Source organism: Sapajus apella, unplaced genomic scaffold (assembly GCF_009761245.1).
Source record: "Sapajus apella isolate SASKATOON/1434 unplaced genomic scaffold, GSC_monkey_1.0 scaffold2, whole genome shotgun sequence".
NCBI classification, from domain to species: domain Eukaryota; kingdom Metazoa; phylum Chordata; class Mammalia; order Primates; family Cebidae; genus Sapajus; species Sapajus apella.
Window position 1 is genome coordinate 14654700 of NW_022436942.1, and position 27837 is coordinate 14682536.

General features: G+C 36.3%; 1 protein-coding gene across 1 annotated transcript in view; it reads left to right on the forward strand.

Annotated features, from left to right (window-relative positions):
• TAFA2 (TAFA chemokine like family member 2) overlaps window positions 1-27837 on the forward strand; it is a 488455-nt gene that overhangs the window by 116021 nt on the left and 344597 nt on the right. The window lies entirely within an intron of this gene.

Genomic DNA, 27837 nt, shown 5'->3' on the forward strand with positions numbered 1-27837 from the left:
AAAATTGGAATCTGCTCTTGGTTCTTTACCTAACTTGCTCTGGAAAAATTATTTATTTTTTCTCAGACTCAGGGTTTTTTCCACTTGTGAAATGAAAAAAATTATTCACGTCTTACCCATTTTAAATAGTTTTATGAAATAACAAAAAATTAATGTGACAATGACTGCAAAAGTAACTTGAAAAATTAAAGTAATTAAATAATTGCAAAATTTTCTTAAAATTCTATAAACCAAAACAATATTTAGGGGAATATTTTAATGCAAGACCAAATAGATCATTTATCAAAGGTTTAGGAGGCTGCTTTTTAATGAACTGGTTGTATAGATTACTTTTCATGGACATTAACAGAAAGATAAGCTAAGACCAATTTTTTCATTACTGTTGCCTTGCAAATTATAAAATATAAATATATTATTTATGACTACATAGTCATACAAAATGGCAATTATGGTTTAACCAATTATGAAACTGACGATCAAAGAAATTCAGGGATTTAACAGATGCACACTATATTATGTATAGGTTTTAGAATTTTGTAAAGTTCACATATGTGTCAAATCAGAGAAGCCATACCAATAGCACACATTCATTCTCATGCCTATGATTCACTTTTACTATTTTTTTCTTTTCTTTCTACCCAGGAGGTAATTCAATTTAGTTCATAGTTATGTGGTAGAAAGCAACTATTATCAGCTGGAAGGGTAGTGTGGTAGGCAGAATTTTAAGAAGATCCCCAAGATTTTCAGCCTCTGTACATACTTATATAATCCTCTGCCTTCAGGAGTGGGCCAGAACTGTGAATAAAAGAGACTTGAAGAAAAGAAAAATATCCTTGGTAAGCCCGACTGAATCAGGTAAGCTTTTAAAAGAGACTGGGCTTTTCCTGGGGAAAGAGATTCTAAGTGAGTGGGATATACATATCCCTTTGACACAAGGGAGAATCTTTGTTGCTTTGAGGATGAGGGGGCCCCATGGCAAGAACTGTGGCTGGCCCCTCAGAGCTGAGCAGACAATGATGAATTGGGAACCACAGTTCTACAACTGCAAGAAACTGAATTCTGCTATCATTATATGGTCTTGGCAGAGCACCTGAGCTCCAGATGAGAATGCAGCCTGGCTGACCCCTTGATTTTAGCCTGTGAGACTCAAGCAGAGAAACCAGTCTCTCTGTGCCTGAAATTCTGACCTGTAGAACTGTCAGCTAATAAGTTGGTATTGTTTTGAGCTGCCAGTTTTGTGGTAATTTGCGATGTGGCAGTAGAAAATTAATAAAGAGGGAAGATGTTGACTTTGCCAGTAATGTGCTGCTCGATGCACTTTTTTTTTTTTTTTTTTTTTTTTTTGAGAAGTTTCATCGGATAAAAGTGGATAGGTTGGGTCAGATTAACCTGAATATCCTAGAATTATTTTGAGACAGGAATGTTGACTTTCAGTCATAGATTTAGTAACAACATATTGTTAAACTTTCATCAAGCCATAGTGTTGTTTACAATCCCATAGGCCTGTCAGGAATATAAACTAAGTTGTAATTAATTGATAAAATATATATTTGATGGGGAGGTATGTATGTGTGATCCAGTTGTAGCTGGGTATGTGGGACTGGCAATTTCCCTAGGCTTCTGTGTTCATGGGTAGGCTTGGTTAGCAGAAAACGTCTGTTTGTGGTTCCTGAAGAGCTGAGGTTGGAGAGAGGGGCGGTTGCAGATGATGACATGGCATCCTAAATTCAGTATGACTTCACTGGCAACATTTGAGTCCTTTAGAAAGAAAGGCTGTAGTTGGAAGCTAAAGATTTGTTTTTAAGGAAATTTGTGAAACATGCCCATAAGCTGAACTACATGGATTTCCAGGGGACAAAGTGAACCAGGGTGGAGCATTTTAGTGTTCTTCCTTCTTCCTCTGTCGCACATGGCATTGCTCTGGTGATATGAAGGCCATAACTCATGATGCAGGTATCCAGAGTGTATTACAGCTCAGATAAATATTGGCTACTGCATAAATAGAAATTAACACCATGCCAAAAAGAAATTTTTCTCAGGCAAGGTTTAAAAGGCTTGCAGCACGAGCAAGGCAAGGGAGAAGCATAAGGGGAAGAGATTCCAGTGCCAGCTCCCAAAAGGGCTCAGCTCTTGTCCTTTTAAGGAAGCTGAGGTGAGGAAAGGAGGGACACGTAGGCATGCAGAGGTGGGGAAATTTTAGCATCTGCACTGTCTGATGACATGCTTCTTTATGTATCGTCTCTTTGGCCTGTCAAATCCACACCCCTGAATGTGAGTCTTAGTGTTATAATGAGATTACGAAGAGCTAAAAATCAGTGAAAGGCCAGTGCTGAAGTCCATCTTGTCTTTAGCCAGCTGGATCTGATCTGGTTCTTATGGGGAATGCCAGCCTCTTCCTTTTGTAACCTTGGGAGATAGATGGTCAGTTTCTTATCAGGAAAGCTGGAGTCCCGCTTTAGCAACCTTGGGAGACATTGTCCAAGGAAATAAATGTTAGGCTCTGCCTTTTATGGTTAGGAGTTCAGCTTGGTTGGGTCAGTTAGGAGGCGTCAGCTTTCTGCTATGTGATTTGGGTCAGGTTGTTAAGGGAGGTAAGAGGGTAGGGGCGGAAACATGCCTGGACATGTGAGGCCCATGGAGATCCTCAGCTCTGTGTCTCTTGTCTGCCAGGACCGAGTCTCTTCCCTACGCTGTCGCAAAAGGAACACTGACAAAGCCCTAAAGGAGGAGACTGAAACCACTAATTTAGAGGAGAATGTAGGAGGGCTAACAGATTATTTGAATGTGTGATAGGGAGTATGTATATACAGCAATTTAGGGACATGTTGATTTTGAGATGCCTATTATAATTTAGAAGGAGAGATGTTCAGTGTTTTTAGGTCTCTGTGATATAGAAGTAGTATAAAAATATGGCTTGGGACCTTAGAATGGAGTTTGTGTTGAAGATGTGGATTTTGGCAATCAACATATTGGTGCCAGTGCAATTCATGGATGTGGATGAGATACTCCTGTGGGAGTACATGGGATAATAAGAAAAGGGCTCTGGGGGCAGACAGGCAATACTGGAAAATACTGATCAGTCTTCAGAGAGTCCAGAAGAGAACTGGGACAAAGTGGTATACTGGCAGCCGAGGGAGAAAAGAGGTTTGATATCTTTATAAAATGTCTTGCATGCTTTGTAATACCTGTTGCATAGCCTTAGAGGGATTTAACAATCTAGTCATTAAAGGAAATTTCTTCTCGGAAATCAGCAACACTTGATGCTGGTCCTCGTTCTGTCACCAACAATATTACTTTCCTTTTAGCAATTTAAAAAGGAGTAGCCAAGCATTTCCTCTTTTCTAATTAAACAATAATTACTTGCTAATTTAAGAAGAAATTTTAATTTTTAATTTACTCTTATGTGAAAGATAGCTTATGCAATGACTTTGAGCCAAAATATCAGTGAATATTTCTTTGTCAATTAATGGGAGCAGAGCACAGAATAAAAGCATCCTCATTAAACCATGTTCATATGGTTTTCAGCTTCTGAAATCACTAGTGTCAAATTAATTGAAAGAAGTGTCTCTACACTGTTGGTTTTAAGGAGAGACCTAATCAAGTCAGCCAACAATAATTCTCTATGTTGGTAATTAATGACTTTAATAATTTATCTAGTGTTGAATAATTCCTTTTATGCTTAATGGATCCATAAATAATTATCTAGGATTAGAAGAATTTGCAATATTTTCATTTATATTAAACATATCAGAAAGTTAATCACCTAAACCTAGACTAGTATAATGAGGAATCTAAAATTCTTTGAGGCTTCATTTCTTTTAGACTTCCACTCAGCTCTTTTCTCCTCAGAGATTCCAGTTTTAGATTACCTTTTCCCCAAAGTCTTTAATGCTGCTCTGAGCAGCTCTGCACTTCAGGGCATTCAGAGAAGCTCTCTCATTTGAATATGAACCCATGAAGATATTTGTGTGATAAGAAATAAATTATATTCTTCTTCTTTGTGCTTTGTGTGCATAACAATAGAACTATTGGTTAATTCTGTGGAAGAAAGTATTTAGTGGAAGCTATTGTTTTATTGCTTTGTATTTGGGGGTAGGAGAAGTATTGCTTAAACACAACACGAGACAGGGTGAAGAATGCTCCTGGAACGTTGTTGGCCACCATACACAGACTTATGTGTGGTGTCGAACCTTAGAAGAAGAGGAATTTGGAAAAGTAGTGAGAAGAACGTTAGATTTTATTGGAGCAGATGACTTGAAAACCCCAAAGAAAACCTTAGGAAGCAGAAAAAATGTAATTATCTCACTGTTATGTCAATAACAGCGACCCTTTGCTGAAGTGTAGGGCAGAAAGGTGATTTTCAAAAAAGGTTTTGCACTGGAAATATTTATTTATTTATTTTAAGTCAATTTCTATTTCTAATGCCTTAAATCTCATTGAGTTACTCTGCCAACAAAACTGATGATAATCTGGAGGCTTTTTCTTAAAGAAACTTCAAATAATTTTTTTCCCATATTTCTCCACATATGTGTGTTGGATCTTTCAGCGTACTATAGATTATATCAGACATGTTCAAATAAAAAGAGGTAGGAAAGATTGATCTTAGCTAACTTTTAATACTACAACACTAGTCAAAATTCACTTCCCTTTTGAAATATACAATTTAAATTGGTTTCATTTACCAAGTCAAAGGTTAAATGTATTGTCCCAAAGAAGAAGCATTAATTTAAAGAGCATGGATTTTGGCTCAGTTCAGTCTATGCCAATTGATAACCGAGTAATATTTGGCAAGTTACATAACCACTCTGAACTTTAGTTTAGGGTCTACAAAATAGTTCGAAACCGTATAATTGAAGTTAGTTGTCACTAGCAATATAATAATCAGAAAAAAAGTTTTATGTATTGCTCATGTGGGTATTCTTAGTGTTTTGATCAGTAAGTATTCTTAAATAACTTAGTGGATTAATAAATCTGCAAGAGTGAAAACAAAAACCCTTATTGATAATTGACCATAAAACAATGTATATGTGTGTGTTTGTATATGTATATGTGTGTGTGTATGTGCCAGTGTGTATATACATATGATCTATTACTTTGGGTAGGCTAAACTGATGAAATGAATAGACACGAAATGATTAAATAATTGTCCCAAGTTTAATCTTTTTATCTGACTGGCTGCTTCGCTCCTCATAGTTAGCTAGGAACAGGGCTGATATGGCCAGTCTAGCTATGAGAGGGGAGAAAGAGTCTAATTTGGGTCCAGTGATTTCCATTCAAGCAAGAGAGGTAGAATTTGCACATATTGCTTTCTTCTATATTCCATTGTAAAGAGCTTGGACACATGGCCATGCCTAGCTGCAAAAAAGCCTGGGGATGTATGCCCTGTAGCTTGGCATCTGTATCCTATCTACTATCAGAAGAACAACTGATTTTAGTGGATAGCTAGTATGTCCACCATGATGGACAGTGCTTTTCCGTATTTCCCTCTTAATGGAATACACAGTACATTAAATTATTTACATATTAAATAATATATAAATAGTGTCTGGCATATAGTAACTACTCATTTGATAGCTGTTATTGTTATACAAATATTTCATTTCACAAAAATGAGAAAGAATGTTGTGTTATTGGCTCAATGGTTGGCACCTGAAAATGTAATAATATTTATGTCTGTATTTCATTCATGATGAGCTTCCTGGTAGTTATTAAATCTTTAAAATTCAAGATCTTCAAATATGGTGGCTCATGCCTATAATCTCAGCTCTTTGGGAGGCTAAGGTGGGCATATCACTTGAGGTCAGGAGTTCAAAACCAGCCTGGTTAACATGGCAAAATCCCATCTCTACTAAAAATACAAAAATTAGCTGGATGTGGTGGCATGCACCTGTAGTCCCAGCTTCTTGGGAGGCTGAGGCAGGAAGAATCACTTAAGCCCAGGAGGCAGAAGTTGTAGTGAGCTGAGATCATACTGCTACACTACAGCCTGGGCAAAAGAGTGAGGCTCTGTCTCAAAAACATATATTTCATGTAGATAGAAGGATTCTGGATATGCTAGATGTGAATATTGCATTTATAAGCTTGCTTCTTGCTGCCTGTTGTGAAAACAAATTGATGATTGAAGAACATGGTTTCAGAAGCAAGAGGAAGAAGGTGTTTCTTAATTTTATGGCATTTATAGCTATGGATTTGTTAGCTATGAAAAAAACTAAAATATATAATGTTTTCCTGTAACTGTTCCAAAATTAGTAAATGTATCACCATTTAATAATTTTCATAAATTATTAATTAGCTCATAAGACATGTCACTCTTCAAACAATTAAATTGCATTAGAGATTAGAATTTGAGGGTTTTAAAAACACGGTCGTTTTAAATAAAACCTTTAATTTTAAGATTAAGCAAAATTAAGTAATGAAATTTTTGCAATGCAAAAATAATGTACTTAATGATATATTTGCTGGAAAAACTGTGCCTGTACAATCATGCTGGCTGGAATGCTGTGTACCTGGTGGTCTATATACTGTCAGAGCACACAAACCTGAAATTAATATTGACTTTGCCGCACATTATCTTTCTCTTGGTGTGTGTGTGTGTGTGTGTATGTGTGTGTGCGTGCGTGCGTGCGTGTGTGTGTGTGTGTGTGTTTTAACTTTGGGAAGGAAAAGAATAATAACAGATTTTAAACTTAAATACCTGTGCTGTATAAGTTAATTATTGTACATTCAGTGAGAACTAGTTACGTTCCTATTTAATGCTATGCTAGGCAAATCAATAAACTGGAAGCAAGTTTGCACTCACCAACCTCAAATTCAGCACACGTAGACTCAAAACATTTGTATTGTATACTATGGTATAGTCAAGATAGAAAGACACCTAATTTGCTTTAGCAGCAAGCCATGTGTGAGGGCTGTTTCATCTCATTGGAGACAATGCCTACTCTTGCCATTCTACAGAATGCTTCATTTTTATCTGAAGAGTTGTGGCATAGGAAGACCTCAGTACCATCTGGGTCCACTTGGTTCTCGGCCTGTCACTTTATGATTGCAGATAACTAAAACTATACTAGGTATCTTCTATGTGATAAAAAATATATCCAGCAAATAATAAAAAATAGGGGGATACTAACATGAATTTTGAAGTTAAACAGACCTAAAGTCAAATTGTGGCTCTACCGCTTACAAACTACAATACTATTCAAGTATTTCTGAACATGAGTTTTCTGAACATGAGTATAATAACATCTACCTCAAAGGCCTAATGCGAAGATGAAATGGAGGAATACAAGCTATGTGAGATGTGTAGTACATAGAAGGAAACAACACCAAAGTGATAGTGAAATCTTCAGGTGAGCATTTAGGATATCTGTCGGATGTTTTTCAGATTCTAGTCTCTTATCTTTGTCTTACTCTGTCCCCTTATCTGTATTGCCTGCTTTTGTTAATTCCATGATACCATAAACTGGATGTGGCACTTTCTGCTATCAGAAGCAGTATCTTGGATTAGTTTGTTTCAGCTCTTGCTCTGTCTTCTGTGCTGTTCAGTAGGAAGAGATTTTAAAGGTTTCACTGGCTTTAGATGGGAACAAGAACATTTTTTTAGGTTGATGGGCTTCCCTTATCATCTACAAGCTGACTAAACAGTCCTCATTGCAAAGGAATAAGTCACCCTAGGATATAAGTCATCTTTGTCAGTCAATTAGGGTATCAGTTTTCTTTCTTTACTTTGCTCCATCTTATTTGGATCATTCAGTATTTTGCTCTTTGAAATGGATTTTTATTTGTTTATTTTGAGACAAGGTCTCACTCCCTCACCCAGGCTGAAGTGCAGTGGTGTGATCATGGCTTACTGCAGTCTCAACTTCCCAGGCTCAGATGATTCTCCTACTTCAGCCTCCCAAGTAGCTGGCTAGGACTACAGGTGCACACCACTGCACCCTGCTAACTTTTTGTGGAGATGGAATTTTGCCATGTTGCCCAGGTTGGTCTTGAACTCCTGGGCCCAAGTGATATGTGCGTTTCAGCCTCTCAAAGTGCTGGGATTACAGGCGTGAGACATCATGAGTGGCCTGGAATGGATTATTTTAACATGGAAGGTGCAAGATTGTTGCTCAAGGATGTTGGTCCTCAAGCCCATTTTACATTTTACTTTAACTCTCTTTCTCTGGAGATGCAACTTTGTCTAAGCCAGGATGCTTGGAGGAAAATGAGTGTGAAAAAAATCGTACCTGAAATGTAATGTGAGTTTAGTTGCCCTGCCTATGAATATACTATTAATTTTCTACAAATATTAGGCCAGAGAAGTGTCTTGTGTAATAAAATGTCAAGAACTAATGTCATAGCCATCTTAAAAAGAACACAGCCAAAACAAAACTGTGTTTCCCCTATCTTCACAAGTTTGCTTTTTCTAGTCTTCTTCATCTCAGGATGACTCTATCATCCATCCAGGTGTTCAAGCCAAGTATCTAGAAGTTAGCCTTATTCTCCATATTTGTTCTATCAGCCAGGTATGATTAAACTAATATTCAAAATCTATCTCAAGTTGTCTCCTCTCCCCTAACATCATGGCTCAGATCTGGAACTCTCTTTCGAATCCTCCCATAGATTGCTGTGTCCCAACAGTACATCCTCTATGTAGTAGCTGCAGTAACTTTTAAAAACATTTTTATTTTGTAAAGACAGAGTCACACTATGTTGCCCAGGCTAGTATCCAGCTCCTGGTCTCAAGTGATCCTCCTGTCTTGGTGTCCTAAAGTTCTTGGAGTAATGTTTTAAAAGTGTATATGAGACCATTTTGCTCTCCTGCTTGAATTCCCTCAAAGCTTCGCATCTCACCTAGAAGAAAAACCACTCTCCTTACTCAGGCTCACAAAAGTCCTACATGATCATTCACCTGCCTCCTCTCTGAGCTTATTTGGTGATCCTGTTCTCATCCTCGCGCCCTGTGCTCCAGCCACATGCTGACCATCCCCGGGCCTGGAGAGCTGTTCCTTCTTAGCATTCCAATTTCAGCCTAAATGCCACCTTCCTAGAGAGGCCTGTCCTATTGCTTTCCATCACATTGTTGCGTTTAGTCTCTTTAGCACTTACATCCTATGATCACTAGGCTCTGAGCTTCATGAGAGGAAGTCCACAGGCTCTCGTCATCACTGTATTCACAGTACTTTGAACTCTGTCTGTCTGCAAGGGGTTTAATACATATTTGTTGAAAGACTTTTGCTTCTTACTTAAGTAGCATTCTTTGCAGTTTGCATCTTAAACAGGACTTAACTCCACATTAATAATGTAAGGGCATTAAGTGATGGTGGGTTGTACCCATTTACTTCATGTGTTCAGGTTTGATAACTCTATCTGAAATTTGGTGTAGCCGAAACATTCATGTTTTTTAACCAAAAGCTGAACAATAGGGATATAATAAACTAGATGTTGTCCCCTGCAATGATGAACATGAAAAACAGAAAAGAAAAAAATAAATAAGAAAGAATGTAGCGATAGCTTATGATATACTAAAATGATATTCATGATTATTTAACCTTTAGGTAAAGTATTCAGAGTCCAAGGCAGTTAGGAGACTTTTCTGTGGAAAGCTGGGAGGTTGGGATGTTATTTTTTTGAAGTACAAATAATTTCTGAATTTTTTTTTTATCAGATCACCCTTAACTCATTGGATAATAATAATAATAATGATAATATTTTTACTTTAGCTGTAACCCTAACTACTAGCAGGGGCAAGAAAATAGAGCTATGCCAGTTCCTCCATCAGTAAGGGAGCCCTCAAAGTAAACTCCCTAAGCAAAGAGCTGCTAACAAAAGTCTTTGTGTTTCAATTAAACCAAGGAAAGGGAAGTATCAGGTTGCTGACTACAATTGCTTTTATAGTTATTGCTCTTAGCTGGTATATTTTAATGACTGTTTCTCATTATGTGTTTGGTGAGCTTTGCAGCATATTCTCTCTCACATATATACACACACAGACTTTTCTTGTCTGTATGGAAAAAATTGTATTATTTGAGGTTTGCTTAAAAATGTTGCAAATAGTGTGAGTATTATAAAGAGATTAAGACATCTCTGCAGTCCATTGCTATTATTACACCTAATTCAAGACACTTTTTAACCTCAAATTCCCCAATAATGTTCTAAAAATAAAGCAGCACAGTTTTTCTAGTTCTTTGATGAGAGCTGGTCTCAGACAGCTCTGGAAATAATGAATGAATGAATGGATGGATGGATAAATTAATGTTACTCCCAAGACTAGCATGCCAGTGTATGAATGTCTTTAGGAAGTAAGCCCACCTTGCAACATTATAAATATTAGGAAGAACCTGACATATCTACGTTGGCTATAACAAGCATTGTATTTAATCTAAATAAGTGTTCTTATTTTAAAATGGGTTAGCAAATCTTTGAAGTGTTAATGATGCACGCCATGAACATGCACATTGAAGTGAAGCAGTGTGCTTGGTCACTATTGTGTTGTTCTTGTCATGAGGAAGAACTAAAATTCAAACAACCAAAGGGACAGTTGAATCCTGAGCAACATTATGTGTTTTCTTTCTTAAAGTATGAAAAGTGAGCACTTGGACTCAAAATATGTATGTAAGGAACTTAGATGCTTTCTGGCTCTTATGAACTGCTCAACACTTGTTAGCTAGTGTCATTATAAGGTTTAAAGCATTTCTAGTCTATTGTTCATGTACCGCTGGGAGTTGTTCATGCTGTTGAATACAATTTGAGTGTACTCCTGGTGTATGTAGCATCTGAAAGTGGCTATCTATCCAAAAAATAGCTTAAGCCCTGGAAAGCTGTAGTTCAGCATGCTCTTCATTTTGGTAACACGTTATGTGGTGTGTACAGGGCAGAGGATTAGTTGCCATCCTTGTCCCCTTGGACTCATACTAAGAGCATCAGATTAGTGATTTCCAGAAAATAAACAAAACACACCTTTAAAGAAATCTCTGTTTTGATTCTTTCCTGCCTCTATGCCATTAGGGATTTGCTGTTAGGGTCACAGATAAACTAAAAAGGTTAATAGGCTGTCATGGAGCAGTAAGAAAGGCGGAAGCCTGGAGAACAAGAGGCTCGTGTGGAGCCCAGAAGCCATTTAACGATGGCTTTCATAGATCACATAAATAAATCCTCTCTGTGGAAATTGCAGCACAAAAATTTCTCTGCTTTTGTGATTGAGGTTTTCAAGCTGGCTTTCTTTGCTTCTAGAGAGTATATGCTTTGTGATGTCCCCACATAGGAAACCTTAAAAACATGAAGAAAATTTGTGACATTCAGACTTCTATAGTTTAGGAGTCACACCTTTCTATTTGTGTTGGCATTGATGTTGGTAACACTGAAGCATTCAATTAGTAGGAATTCATCGTTTCTACTTTCAAATGATTGTCTATGATTATAAATATTTCTGATGGATGTAATCAGGTAGACTGCTTGTTCTTATATCCCAGCGATTCTTGACAATAGCCAAGTAGTACAAGACATCTGAATCCTTTATATGAAGTCAAAGATAATTTTAGGCTTGATAAAGGAGAAATCCTTTAAATTGATTTTTTGAATAATATTTTGAGTCTGTAAGTTTTCCATTTTCATGTTCTAACAGAAAGTGAACTCCTCTGATGGTTTGACTGGCTTGATAGATGACCCCCTTGCTTAACTATAAGACTTTTTTCAAAGAGGCAGGTAGAAGACTAGGTAATTGTTCTTTGGGTACCAGCAGAAAAAATAGCTTAACTTTGCTGTTTTTCAGCATTTCAAAAGAGAGCAGAGGTGAGCTATAAAAAGAGAATTAATCCCATCTTATCTTGTTCTCTCAAAACTCCATCCTCAAGACACCAATGTGGCTGATTTGTCTAGGTAGCTGAGGATGTGCCATAGAAATGGAAAGTGAGGTTCACAGAGAGTGAAAGTCACCTTACATGGGGGTATTTGTAGTTTAACATTTCTTGAATATTAATTTTGTATATCTATTCTTGCCTTTCATTTGTATCAATGAGAACATTCGTCACAACGTTTTCTGTATTAAAAAATGTGGACATCTGTTCTGATTTACATCAAGAGTCTGTATTTTCAAAGTCAGGAAGGTGAATAAGCCTTCTTTTCTTTTATTTATTTCTTTTTTTTGTGAAAGGAATTGTAGATCAGTGATTATAGAATTGAGTTATTGTGGAATTATGGAATACAGTTTGTAGATGTGAAGATCTGACACTAAGAATTTTCTGTGCTTTTAGAATCTGAAAAAAATAAAAAGCAAAACCAAAAATTGTTAAAAGGAAAGTAATAGTTACATACTCAAGTTGAAATAAATGCAGTAAACAAATAATACAAAAATGCAAATCTAATTGTGAATTCTGATGTTTTATTAGTTTTGAAAAGGATACCTGCATATTTAAAAGTCACCTGAATATTTCTTGAAAGTTCCTTTTGATATTGTAAGGAGAGTGAAATTCTGTCTGATAGTTTCCATTAAAAAATTGGGCCATTATGCTACAGAAGTTTAGTAACTAAAATGACATGGTACTAGCATAAAAACAGACACATAGATCAGTGGAACAGAGTAGATAACCCAGAGATAAATCCATACTTCTACCGTGAACTCATTTCTGACAGAGGTGCCAAGAACATACATTGGAGAAAGGACCTTCTCTTCAATAAGTGGTGCTGGGAAAACTATCCATATTCAGAAGAATGAAACTAGACCTCTATCTCTCTTCATATACAAAAACCTAAATAAAAATGGATTAAAAACTTAAATCTAAGATCTCAAACTTTGAAAACTAAAAGAAAACATAGGGGAAACTCTCCAGGACATGGGACAGGGCAAAGAGTTCTTGAGTAATACCCCGCAGGCACAGGCAACCAAAGCAAAAATGGACAAATGGGATCACATCAAGTTAAAAAGCTTCTGCACAGCAAAGGAAACAATCAAAGTGAAGAGACAACCCACAGAATGAGAGAAAATATTTGCAAACTACCCCTCTGACAAGGAATTCGTAACCAGAACATATAAAGAGCTCAAACAATTCTATAGGAAAAAATCAAATAACCCAATTAAAAAATGGGCAAAGGATTTGAATAAACATTTCTCAAAGGAAGACATACAAATGGCAAACAGGCAGATGAAAAGGTGCTCCACATCATTGATCTTCAGACAAATACAAATCAAAACTACAATGAAATATCTCATCCTAGTTAAAATGACTTTTATCCAAAAGACAATCAATAACAAATGCTGGTGAGGATGTGGAGAAAAGGGAAGCCTCACACACTGTTGGTAGGAATGTAAATTAGTACAATCACTATGGAAAACAGTTTGGAGGTTCCTCAAGAAACTGAAAATAGAGCTATCATATAAGCCAGAAATCCTACTGCTGAATATATGTCCAAAAGAAAGGAAATCAGTACATTGAAAATACATCTGCATTGCGATGTTTATTATAGCACTATTTTACATAGCCATGATTTGAAGGCAACCTGTGTCCATCAAGAGATGAATGGATAAAGCAAATGTGGTACACATACACAGTGAAGTTCTAGTCAGCCATGAAAAGAATGAGATCCTGTTATTGGCAACCACATGGATGGAACTGGAGGTCATTACATTAAGTGAAATAAGCCAGACACAGAAAAAAAACAAACATTGCATGTTGTCTCACTTATTTGTGAAACTAAAAATGAAAATAATTAAACTCATTGAGATAGAGAGTAGAAGAATGGTTACCAGCAGCTGGGAAGAGTAGTGAGGATGGGGCGGGGGAAGTCGGGGAAGTGAGGATGGTTAATGGGTACAAAAAATTGTTAGAAAGAATGAATAAGACCTGGTGTTTGTTAGCACAGCAAGGTGGATGGTAAAAAGTAATTTAATTGGACACTTAAAAATAATGAAAAGAGTGTAATTGGATTGTTTGTAACACAAAGGATAAATGCTTGAGGTAATGGATGCTCTATTTATCTGAATGTGATTATCATACATTGCATGCTGGTATCAAAATATCTGGTATAATCCAGAAATATATATGTGCCCTACTGTGTACACACACACACACACACACACACACACACACACACACACACACACACAGTGGGCTATTTCAGGAGAAGTGTTACCCAGCCTTTTATTTGAATGGGGAATTCTGTTTCTTACTTTTCGGTTACTAATTCTCAGTTGCTAATTCTTCCTCTTTGAAAAAATTACGATTCCTAACCACACAGAAATGACAGGGTTTATCTACTGCTTTTCTTACATGCACTGGTGCTTTCCAGATTACACTGACGTTAATAATTGTAACCAGCTTTTTTATAAAGTGGTATGGCTCTGGAAGTTGTCGGTCTGTTCTGCAACTAACATGCAAGAGAAAAACATTTTTCTTTTATTATTTTGTGGATGATGAGTCTGAGAACAGGTATAAATATTACTTTTGAGATAAAATATCATATGTATAGAACTCAGAGTTTTAGTTCTGCCCCTACTAATAATCACTAACACACACACACACAGAATTTTTATCAGCATACACAGTGCTTCTTGGCCAGTCAGCCTATATGATTTTAAAAATTGACCACATTTGATGCTTTTTATGATACGAACACATACTAAGAATAAATATAAAGAAGTTTATAATATATTGGGCTCAGGGTCTGTGCCCAGATAGTAGCACATATATTTTAGTTTCAAAACTGGTTTTGCAAGGCTGGGTATGATTTGGAGTTTTCAAGTGCACATTTTTTCAACATTATTTTGGCATTTTCATGGGTGAGACAAGGCAGGAAACTGAGAACCAAGAGGCTCTCCACTATAATCAGCCATTGTTTATTCACAGAATCCTAGTCTGCAGTAGGTTGCTGAATATTTGATTTTTGCAATTTGGAAATTCCTGTTCCTGTTTACTCCTCATATAAATATTGTTGACATTTGGACTGCTGTTTGGTGCTCAGGTTTTTTTCCTGGAAGTGAGGTGTATCACCTTAATGAGCTCTTTCCTTGTAAAACACATAAGTTGTGTAATAGATTCTGATTTCATGCAAAGCTTGTACTCATTATGAAAATAGCTTGCAGAAAATGCTTTTACTATGACTGGTTTTTGGAACTAAATTCCTTGGAGGAAAAATAAGCCTGCATGATTTTAATCCTGAGGGAGCATAGTGTTAAAACACAGCAACAACAGCTATCTAAAGTAATATTATATATAGCATTCAATTATGTATGCACAAGACTTCATATTGTTAGTCAAAATAGTTAATATGGATGACTTAGAGAAATACAGACAACAGAAACTGAACCTCTAGTTTATAAAATGGTATAAATTCAGTAGAAGATTTACTGTGAGGATAGTTAGTGGCGTTCCTACAGTAATAAGTATTGGAAGTTCTGAGGATTATATGAAAACCATGCTCATTTGAAAGTTGTTATTGACCACAATTTGTGACAGGTTTGCAGACGGATTAATACAAAGTGAACTAACGTGTACCTTAATAGCACTTATGAGGGAATGCAATTCAGTCATATAAGTTACTTAAAAAATTATATGTGAACAAAATGAAATATTTAATGATTGTATTGAACAGAAACATTTTTATTTGGATAACTATGTTAAGATTTTGCATTCTTTCTATTGAATCCACCACGTGGTATGGTTCTGGGGCAAATGTGAAAACCAAAGTCCAACAGATTTGGGTGGTGTGTATTTTTTCTTTTATTCTCTTTTCATTGCTTTTGGCTCACAAGCTGTCTCTGGGTTCCCTTTTAATGTTATACTGACAATACACTAATAAGAAAACATAGGTAAGTTGTTTATTGGCACAACTGTGGTTTTTTTTTTTTTTTTGTAGTTGTTCAAAACCAAGTGGGTTTGTGGAATTGCAATTACAGGTTTTAAATAGGCACAAACGTTTCGTGTATATATGCAGTGATACAATATGGCAAAATAGCTCTGTCTATGTGTTCTAAAATTCCACAAAATATAAATACCTTTGTCCTCATCACGTAAAAAATAATAATGTTTACAGTTGTTAGGTAAAGTTTTTAGTAAAGTTAAAAAAGAGCATGAACTTTGAACTCAGATTCAGATTTAAAATTCCGGCCCTGTCACTTGTTAGGTAATTGACCTTAAATAAGCTTTAAAAATTGCCCCTGAGCCTCAGTTTCCCCATCTCTACAATGACCATGCCACATAAATTACACAGCTTTTGTAAGCAATGTATTAATGTATATTAAGTACCTACCATTGTCTAAGGAACAATGTAAGTGAACAACAAATAATAGTTCTCATTACTGTTTTTCTACAAGTTGCTTTCTTTTTCTTAATCTTAAATATTAGGATTATCCAATCTAGTGTGCGTGTGTGTGTGTGTGTGTGTGTGTGTGTGTGTCCAGCCACCCTTACACACCAAAAACCATTGGCTTTTATATTTTATTTTTAGAAATATCTATACCATGAACAATGATTAAGTTTTGCTCTTAAAAGTTTTTGGTTGGCCAGGTTTGGTGGCTCACACCTGTAATCCCAGCACTTTGGGAGGCTGAGAAGGGTGGATCACCTGAGGTCAGGAGTTCAAGACCAGCCTGGACAACATGGTGAAACCCCATCTCTACTAAAAATACGAAAAAAAAAAAAATTAGCTGGGTGTGGTGGCACAAGCCTGTGGTCCCAAGCTATTACGAAGGCTGAGGCAGGAGAACTGCTCAAACTCGGGAGGCAGAGGTTGCAGTGAGCAGAGATCACACCACTGCACTCCAGTCTGGGCTCAGAGCAAGACTCCATCTTAAAAAAAAGTGGGTTTTGATTATAGGAAATTTATATGTTGTATATATCTGTTAACCATAGTAAGTAATACATCAAACCACTTGCTTTTCACCTGGATAACAAAGAATTTTCTATGTTAATAGCATTCATTGTACAAATAGAAAGACAGCAAAATATAATTTAGCTAACCATTAAGATGAACACTTCAGTGTCTCTGTGTCTGCCTTTCTATCAAAGGTGCCATTTCTAGGGCTGCATACTAAATGGATTCCATTGCTATAGAAAGTTCCCAGGGGTGTTCAATAAAAGGTTAACCCAAACTATGTATAGAATACATATTTCTGTTTCTTCAGATAAACTTTAACAGATAAATAGAATTTTATAGTAAGAAATGGCTCCTGGATTTATTCATAACTCTGAGTAGTATATAGCCCAATTATTATGGTTAATAGTTTAGATTAGCACCAGGAATTAGAGGACTATTTTATTTGGGGAAATATTTAATAGTAAGAGATTATAACCAATTTTACCTTCTACAAAGAGCCAGGAGAACTTTCACACTGAAGGACCACCGTAGAGCCAAGTCACTAGGGTTGTATGGCAGGCAGAAAAACGATCCCACCAAATATGTCCATGTCCTAATATTCAGGAATATATTACTTTATATGAATATATTTGTGAATATATTACTTTATATGACACTTGTGAATATATTACTTTATATGACACAGGATGCGATTAAGAGTAGGGGCATTGGGGTGGGAGATCTTCTTAAATTATTTAGGTAGGCCCTCTAATCATGAGTCCATCAAAACAGAAAACCTTTCTCTGGTTGGGTCAGAGAGGTAAGAGAGAAAGAAGAAAAAAATGTGAAGCATGAAAGGGACTCCCTTGCTGTTGCTGGCTTTGCACACAGAACAAAGGGGCGTGAGCCAAGGAAAGTGGCCTTTAAAAGCTGGGAAAGGCCTTCACCTTAAGGCCAACAGGAAAATGGGTACCTCTGTTGTTCAACCACAAGGACCTTAATTTTGTCAACAACATAAATGAGCAAGAAATGCATTCACCTCTAGAGCCTCCAGAAAAGTACACAGCCTGCTGACACCTTGATTTTAGTCTGGTGAGAGCTGTATTGTACTTGAGAAATGGAAGATAATTAGTTTGTGTTGTTTTAAGTAACTAAGTTTGTGTTAATTTGTTATGGCACCGACAGGAAACAGATACAGGTGTGTTAACATCTCCATATCATTCCAAGCAAGTCAAGACAAGGAGGTAGTGGAATTGGACCTTATTAGATATAACTTGAGTGGACAGAGGCCATGTTGGCTTGGCACCTTTAGTCCTGACTCAGTGAGCAGCCCTCTACCACCACTGCAGCATCAGGAAGCCTTTCACTTCTTGTCAGGTCGAAATGAAACCACATGTCCTATTCCAGTATTATTCTTAGTCTTATGCCCCATCAGTGTTCCCCTCTCAGATGCAAGAAGTATAAGTTCCCCCAAGAGCACAGAGTGTATTGTTAACAGATTTAGAAAATATATTAAGACAGTAGACTTGATATTAAAAATGAGGGGTAACATTCAACTCTAAGTAAAGTGGTTGGGTAAGGGAGTTTTATGTTTTGCATCTCTTTTTGTTGTTGTTGTTGAGACAGAGTCTCTCTCTGTTGCCCAGCCTGCAGTGCAGTGGTACCAACCTCTGCCTCTCAGGCTTAAGCAACTGTTATGCCTCAGCCTCTGGAGTAGCTGGTTCTGCAGGCGTGCACTGCTGCACCCGGCTACATTATGTACTTTTAGGAGACATGGCCTTTTGCCGTGTTGGCCAGGCTGGCATCTCTTTGTTTTCCTGAGGCTCCCTGAGTCTCTTGGTGCCATGTCTTCCCCACTCTTACAATAAATAGCTTGTTACCCTCATGCTTACTAGAATGTGAGTTCCCAGTAGGCAAGGATTTTTGTTACCTTTATCCACTAATATGTTTTCAAAAGTTAGAACTAATTGTCTGATCTGATACCTAGTAGATGTTCAATAAATATTGAATGAATGAATAAATGATGTTTTCTTAGTTTTCCTCAGGCATCGTATAGTTGTACTTATTCTTGTGGTGTGTCTACTTTCCACAATTAGTTCTTGCATGCTCAAGCGTTCCTGCCACCTTGGCTTCCACAAATGACAAGATTACAAGTGTGAGCTACCACGCCCAGTTGAATAATTACTTCTTGAATGAAAGGATGCATGAAAGGGACACAGAAAAAAAAAGGAGGTGAGAAAACATGAAAAGGAAGCCAGGATATGAAACACAGCACTGTCAGACACGCTATAGCTGTACTTATTTACTGACTGCCTGCCTCATTCAAATGTAAGACCTCTGAGGGAAGGACTCAGGCTGAATTATTCACTGCTGTATCTCCAGTGTCTATAAATCAGTGCCTGGCACATAGTGAGTACTCTATAAATATGGCAAAATAAAACAATAAGTGAAAAGTCTAATATCTATCTAATCAGAATTGTGGGAGGAGAGAGAGAATGAGGGAGAAGCACGTTTTGAAGAGTGGGAATTTTCCAAAATTAATGAAAGAACCTACTCCTTAGGTTAGGCAAAACTCAAGGAATCCCAAATGAACAAAAGGAAATCTCACTAAAGGCCCATCATCGTGGGAGTGAGATGATCTTATAATCAGCTCCACAGTAAAGGCAGATTCCTTACAAAGGAATGACAGGCATGGTTGACTTCTCAACAGCAAGAATGGAAACTAGGAGACAGTGGAGTAACATCTTAAATTATTAAAAGAAAACAATTCTCTAGCTTCAATTTTATATTCAGCAAATCAGTTTTCTTTTAGAATGAGAGCATAACGAAGATATTTTCAGACAGAGAGAGCTTGCCATTGGCTAATTCTTCATTGAAGGAAATTATAATTGATGAACATAAAAGTGATTTCTTAAGTGAGATCTGAATGCAAGAGGGAATGGTGAGTGAAGGAAGTCAGAAACCTGTGTTTACAGCTGAACTGATACCCACCACACGAAATCAATAACAACAATGTCTAATTAGTGTGGCTAAAGTGACAGAACTTAAATATATGGCAGTCGCATATAATTGTGTGTGAAGTATTAAGGAGTTAAAGTGGTCTAAATTCTTATGTTTTTTGAAAGGAGGATAATGATATTGATTAATTTTAGACTTTACCTTCTTAAGTATGCATCACAGGTATAGGAACTCAAGGACAAGAGGGTGCACAATTTCCAAACTAAATAAAATAAAACAAATGGAATGACAAAGTAATTTAATAATTTAAAATAAAGCAAAAAATAAGAAAAACAAGCAGTATAGAAAATGAGACGAAAATAGAAAACACAACATAATATAGTGGGAATAAACCCTCACCTAATCATAATTAGAAAGAAAACACAGTTTTAAGAGATAGATCATCAAAATCAAAATGTGGCTTCTTTAAATGACTAACATAACATCTTGCAAGATGGATCAGAAGAAGAGAAAAAAGCAAGGAAGAAAAATACTAAGAATTAAAAGAAAGGAAAAAATTGAGATATTAACAAGATCAGAAACATACTGTGAATAATTTAATGGTAATAAATTTGAGAACTCAGACAAAAGGGGAAGAAATTTTGAAAATCACCTCCAACCAAAACGCAAGAAGAAATAGAAAACTTGAAACATTTATGAGCATTGAAGAAATTAAATCAGTTAGTAAAAATCTTCCCACAAATTAAACACTGGCCTCAGATGGTATTATGGATAAGTTCATCCCAACCTTCAAAGAACAAACAATTTCAGTATTCCATCAAAAGCATTTCCAGGGAGCAATGAGAGGTACGTACACGCTTGACCCCAATCTTAGAAAAGGACAGCATGAGAGACTAAAAACTACAGGCCTTTCTCTCTCAAGAGCATAGATAGAAAAACTGTGAACAAAATACCAGCCAACTTTATCCTAATAACAGATTAGAAGTGCCCTCGGGCCCCCATCTTTTTATTGTTTGTTGTTGTTATGGTTGATGTAGGCAGCACCCATTTCTCCTGCTAGTGAATGCAGTAGTTGGTGTGTCTGAGATAGCTTTTGATTTTCATTTTCTTGGTCAAAACATAGATGATCTCCCTGTTTTGGGGATATCTTTGAGGAAGGACTTGCTCATTGCTAGGTGTTAAGATTGAGTCAGAGCAGACCCAAGTGTCCAGTGGTTGCCTTAACTCAGCCTCACAAAGCCGCAAAATGCAGAGATGGGATACCTGGAGAGTGGGCATGTTGTATGGGAAGTGGGGTTAGTGGGGGATCCCATGGACCTCAGACCTCCAGGTCCCTGCAAGTTCTAGAACAATTTCTTCCAACAATATGCTATCACTGACTGGTTAGACCATGTGCAAATACTACTACTAATTTAAATTTAATTAATATGTCCCACTGGTGTTTGTAAACATCAGGTGAACTTTTCTATGTCTAAATATTGTGGTTAGTTGTTTTTAATGTAATAATATTCTATTCATACTTCCAAAAATTAGAGGAAATATTGGTTACTGTAATAGCATTTTGCTAAATTGAAGAAGGGAGTGTTTTAAATGTCTTTGAAGAAGGGAGTGTTTTAAATGTCTGGGATGTAGCAAGCTATTGTGTGGGTTGCCTTGTCTTACTCAGCTTCAAACATTCACCACCACCTCTTTCAAAATAAAAGCATTATAGGAGATAGATAGAGCAATAAAAAAGAAAAGTATTCAATTTTTCATAAACCTAAGTCATGACAACAGGAATGAATTTGGCCTTTAATGCAGAAAACAATTTTTCTATATTTGTTAGAGCTTTAGATATTGTGGGCATGTATTGAAATCCTGATTTTGAGTGGGAAGTGAACTACACAGAAGCAAGAGTTAATAATTTTGCATTTTAATATCATACTTACATTTATGCATGATAGCTCTCTATTGAATTTCTAAGGTTTTGACAGTAATCTATAAGAAGAAATGGATTTTAATTGTAATCCAACATACACACACATACTCACGTAACTAAAAATATACTTTATGAAAAGATACTTTTAATATAGAGATGATGTGTTCTAGTATTTCTATTCTTTTGTATTTTTTCTACTCTATCATTTTGCTAAAAAATTGCAAGTTGTGAACCACTATATTGGTTCTGGGGATCTACTAATAGATTACAACCTGAACTTTGAAAAATGCGATCTAAAATGTAACTGGATAGCTAATAGCTTTTCAGATGACTGTTGATTTTTATTATTAGAAATTATTTGGGTACAGTCACCTGAAATCACTTCTGCTTTTTTCAGTCTTTCTAGTTTGTCATTGAAATGGTGGGACAATAGTAATTGTGACCTGCATAACACATAATCATCTTTGATAAGTTTAATTCTGCTGCCAGAGATCAAAATTAGTACCAGTGGAGACAATGTAGAAATATTTACACTTATCATTGTAATAAGTTGACTAAATGGTATAAGAAAATATGAGATGGAGAGGCTCTTTTGTACTTAGGCATTTAATTTTTTATTATTTGAAATATATGGGTTAAATATTGACTGCTATAGTTATCTCAGTCCATTTGAGCTTTTGTCACAAAATACAAATAACCACGTAGTTTGGTTTATAAATGACAGAAATGTATTTCTCACAGTTCTGAAGGCTGAGGAGTCCAAGATCAAGGTGCTGGCAGATTCAGTATAGGGTGGGGGACTGCTTCCTAGAGTCCTCATGTGGTGGAAGTAGGGAAGGAGCTCTTGGAGGCCTCTTTCATAAGGGCATTGATCCCATCCATGAGACTCCACTCTCATGACTTAATCACCCCCAAAGATCCCCACCTCCTAATACTATCACATTGACCATTAGAATATAAATCATGAATTTTTGGAGGGATACAAACATTGTCTATAGCAATAGTGATCTAGAACAAACTATTATATGTATGAGATTAATTTCTGTACTTTTATCTAGAAGATAAAAACAGTTTTAAAAATAAGATTCTGTGATGAAATCATGTTTGCATACTTTAAATTGTGACACTGTTTTATAATTCTATATCCCTGAAATCACCAGTAAATGCAAGTCCAGAAAACAATGCATTTTAAAATGCCATGAAATTTACCCAAGCATCATATATTTAGAACACAGCTTTATAGAAGAGCATATTGTTTTATGTAAAGTAGCAGCTTTAACATTTCAAGTATCTGGAAGAGGTTTATGAGACAAAGCATTAAGTATGAACTGCTCCATTTTTATTCAAAGTTTATGAGGTTCTAGAGGTACCCATTATATTGCCTTTGCTTTAAAATGTAATTCACATTAAAATATACCTTCCCTTTCTTTTTAAAAAGAAGTTACAGTTCACTAAAGCTTAAGGTATCCTGTTCCTTTTATCCATTTTCTTCAGGCTGAAGATATTGAGGTGAACTCTGAGATTGTATAGGGTCTCAGATTTAGATTTAAGTGTCCTGGAACTTTAATTTTAAAATGTTGCTTTTTTGGCAACACAATGGGCAAGGCTTCACATTAAATCTAAGGCACTCATGGTGAAAAGGGCTGAAAAGACTAAGTACAAACTTTTTAGCCTCATGTCCATATTTGAATTTCTACACACATAGACAGACCTTCTGTATTAAAGCTACAGTTGCTAGTCACAGATTCTGTTACTGTATATAATTTTTTTTTTTGATTTCCTATCTGCTTAATGCCACTGACACAAAACATTGCTTTGGTATCTTGCCGGCAGCAGCATCCACCGTTAGTCACTGGAAGTACACAGCTGTTGATGTAGTTGAGCTCTAGAGTGATGTTGAGTTGAGCTGTAGTGTGTTTCTCCTGTCCGAGCTACTTGACCCCCATTCTCCTTTTTATATAGCTGTAGCCTCTAGTCTCTGTCATTCATGAGGTCAAATTGTAGTAAATAAAATCACATTCAACCAAGAAAAATGAACATATTACTAATGACTGACATTTATTCAACATTTTCTATGTATTAAGCTCTGTTTATAGTGGATTACAACTATTATCTCATGTAAGTGGCACATCCAGCCTGTGAGATAGGTTCTAATACTACTTCCATTTCATGAAACTAGGAGCCAGGTTAAATAACTTGCCCAGTTATTCAGCTGCTAAGCAATAGAACCAGGTTTCAAATTAGGGAATTTCATTCCACTCTGTCGCGCAGCTCCTCAACTTGTAAAGGAGTGAAAAGGGATAGAGAGTCTTTCTCAACATTTTTCTAATGAATTGAGTTATTAAAAGACATTTTGTTGGCATTCTAGAAGCTTTGCATTATTTTTGGCTAAAATACCTTTTTAGTAAACAATAAATATTTCAAATAGGATCACATTAAATAGCTTGTTACAAAATTTTTAATTTTTTGGTTGGTTTCATTTCAAAGTTAATAAAACAGCATTTATTACATTTGTATAAATACATACACTCTCAGTTTCTGTATTTAGGGTCTTTCTGTTTTTTGTATGTATAAAGGTGCTCTTTCAAAGTCACAATGAAAGGAAATAAGACTATTTTAAGAAATAGACCAGAATATTAAATATATGTATTTAGAGCAGCATCTTATGCTAACCAAACGAGTAAAATATTAATATTACTTGAGAAAATATTAATCTGGGTTGTAGCAATATACATGAAAATTGAAGAAAGGAAAATTATTACCTGGAAAAAATGTACTGATTGCTTTTTTATATACGTTCACAATTTTGATTTGGATGACAATGAATTAAATTAACTCTCATTTTGGAAGTCTTTATGGTACCATCAATAATTGGTTTGCGGGTCCCAGAAAATTAAATTCTGAATCTTGCAATATTTTGGCTTAATGCTCAATTCAGAAATTTCTGTGCAATAAAAACAACAACAACCTACTAACCTTTTCACCTTTTCTTCCCATCACCTTTTAACCAGTGTTAGTTTAATTTATGAAAAGGTCAGAATGAACTCATTTCTCATTAAAGTTTCAAATAAATAACTTTTAAAGAAATGATCTTACTGATTTTAAACTTACACTCTTTATTTAGCAAACAATAAATCTCAGTGCTTGGATACAATCTTCATTTGTGGGTAAATCTAAGAATCTCTTAGATTCTACTTTTGCATTTGTGCTCTGGCTCAGACCCCAAAGTTGGAGAACAATTAGAATTTAGGTAGAGCAGCTTTTATCATTTTAATGGAATCAGTGGTGTCAGTTGCCTATTTTGAGGACCTACTTGCTTCTTACTGATTGCCAGGTGTTAGGAAAACAGAACGAAGGTGAGTAAGCAGAGGATTGTTTCAAAAGAAAATACTAATAAATAAAAGTATCTAATTACCAATTGATAACTGCACAAGGGATAAGACAGTCTTCTTAGAAAGAGAAGAGGGTTGGCTGAGTGAAATGTAATGGCTCATACTTGTAATCCCAGCACTTAGGAAGGCCAAGGCGGGCAGATCACCCGAGGCCAGGAGTTCGAGACCAGCCTGGGCAACATAGTGAGACCTACCCATCTGTACAACAACAAAAAAATTAGCGAGGCATGGTGGCCTGCAACGGTATTCCTAGCTACTTGGGAGGCTGAGGCTGGAAGCTCATTTGAGCCTGGGATTGAGACTGCAGTGAGCTGTGATCATGCCACTGCATGCCGGCCCCTGGGAAACAGAGTAGGACCCTGTCTTTCTCTCTCTCTCTCTCTCTGTCTCTCTCTCTGTCTCTCTCTCTCTCTCTCTCTCTCTCTCTCTCTCTCACACACACACACACACACACACACACACACACACAGACAAGAAGGTAAAATGAGAAGATCCATTGGTAAATATAAGAGGCACCCATGAAGATGTTTGAGTCATCTTAATTTTTATAATTGAAATTGGAGTTGGAGTTGGCAAACTACGGCTGTGGGCCACTTATGGCCTACTGCCTGCTTTTGCAATTAAAGTTTTATGGAAATATAACATGTTTATTAGTTTATGTATTATCTATTAGTGCTTTCATACTACAAAGGCAGACTTAGTAGTTGCCAACAGAGACCATATGGACTACAAAGCATGAAATATTTACTATCTGGCCCTTTTTAGAAAACATTTGCGGACTCCTCGTGTAAATTATCTATAAAACTTATTTGCAATTTTCTTTAAGTTCAGTGTACAATTTTTCTTATGTGGATATTTCAATTCAATGTAATTTATTTGCTTAGTGCCCCCAGTGACTCAGACAGTATGCACACCTGTCATTTCTCTCCTCATGGACAGGTGACAGGAATGCATAGTGCCTGGCTCACTGTGGGCACTAAGTAAGTGAATTACATTGAATTGAGGTATTTGTGTAATGAAAAATTGTACATTTTTGAGTTTCTCCTGGAATCCCAATTCTTGCTGCTTCTATTCTTACTGGAAGCTTACTTATTATGGTGTAGAAAGCAGTTGCTTAAATGTGTCTTTTCCAGCCTGATCTTGTATCCCTTCATATGGAGGAAGTGTGTTTGATTCATCTTTTTATTGTCAGTACCTTCCATACAGCATGGACTGTAGACTTACGAAACAAGGTTATTAGCTGTAAGAATGGAATTATTTGTGAAAAATATGGGAATTTGTTTCTGGATCTGAATGAAGTCTTTCTGCATGAAGCAGGAGGGAGGAGGAGTAAGGACCAATCTGTATGGTTCACTGGGTTGAGGATAGTCCAAGACTGCTGAATGGATGAATGTGAGAGTGGTAATTAGCCTCCTAGCTGTCAGGAAGCACAGAGCTAAAATATGAGAGCAACATCAAAAGCTGATTTAGCAAAAAAGAATTTTTTTTTCATCTGGTATAATTTAGGAACGCTAAGGATGCTATTAAATTACCTTGGAGAGAACAAACTTTAAGACTGGGAAATGTTAGCATTTTGGAAATCCTGGAGAACCTTTCAAGACTGAGCAATGGGAAGGGATTCAATTCTGCTTTTTAAAGCACTGATGAAAAGGATACTTAGAGTAATAATGTGATGGTAAAGGTTTAACAACCAGCTCTATAGAAGGTGACAAAAACTGTAATTTATAGTATTTGCCAGTTATTATTGGTGTAAATACTCCCACCATGGCTGATATAAGCTACTGATGTGACATCACTGTACATAGAGTTGGAAAAGAATGCCCAGATTTTGCCCTTAGGAGCTGACTTTAGCACATGCCTAATTGAAAATAATTTCAGTTTTTGGTTGCACAGGTTTACGCCAGGTTAGTAGGAATAATGTAGAAGTGTTTCATGTTATTAATAGTAAGTATAGATAATGACATATACAGGGGAATACGGAGCTGTGTAAAGTTTGTAGTAAAATTTTAATTCTTTTTTATTGTTTGACATCTTGATGAGAGAGGCAGTTATAATTTTCAGAATGTGTCCCTTGGAAGGTCAGAGGGCATGGTCTCAGGCATTTACTCTGCCCTTCAGTAATAGTAACAATAAAAGCATCTCCAAATTCTCTTTTCAAAAGAATGGGCTATCATGCAGGTACAGGGGATAGACAACTTCAGGAATTTTACTCTACACCCAAATGAGAACCAGCACAGGGCAATTGCGCTAGTCAACATTAGTGTGGATTTACACTTGTGAATCTGTTAAGTTACTATTCTGGATATTCAAGTGGCAGTTTGCAAATTTTTCAAAGCCACGCTCTATTATAGACAATTGGTAGCAACACTTCCCTGTGGTACCACGTCAATTCTACTGATGTGCTCAGTACAGAGAGCTGGCTTTTGTTCTGCAATTTCTTGGTAAGATTCCTACATATTCTTTTGTTTCTAATATGTCTCAACAAACTTAATAACATATGTACATAATATAGTAAATTCTATATACATTGACTTCACATTAAAACCTGGTTTTTGTATCCTTTTGTTTTTCCCGTATATGTTGACTTTCTGGCAAGATTATGACATGGAAGATAATTTAAAACATCCCTTTATTGTCTATCTTTATAAAAAACGGGATTTTCACCTTCTCCTGCTTCGTCCTGAACTCAGTGTAGCTTGGCGTCTTTGCTCATTATTCCACTGGAAATGTTTCAGTTGCTGTCCCTACTACGTGCTTGCACCCTTTACGACCTCATCCAAACTCATGGATTCAGCTGCTTTC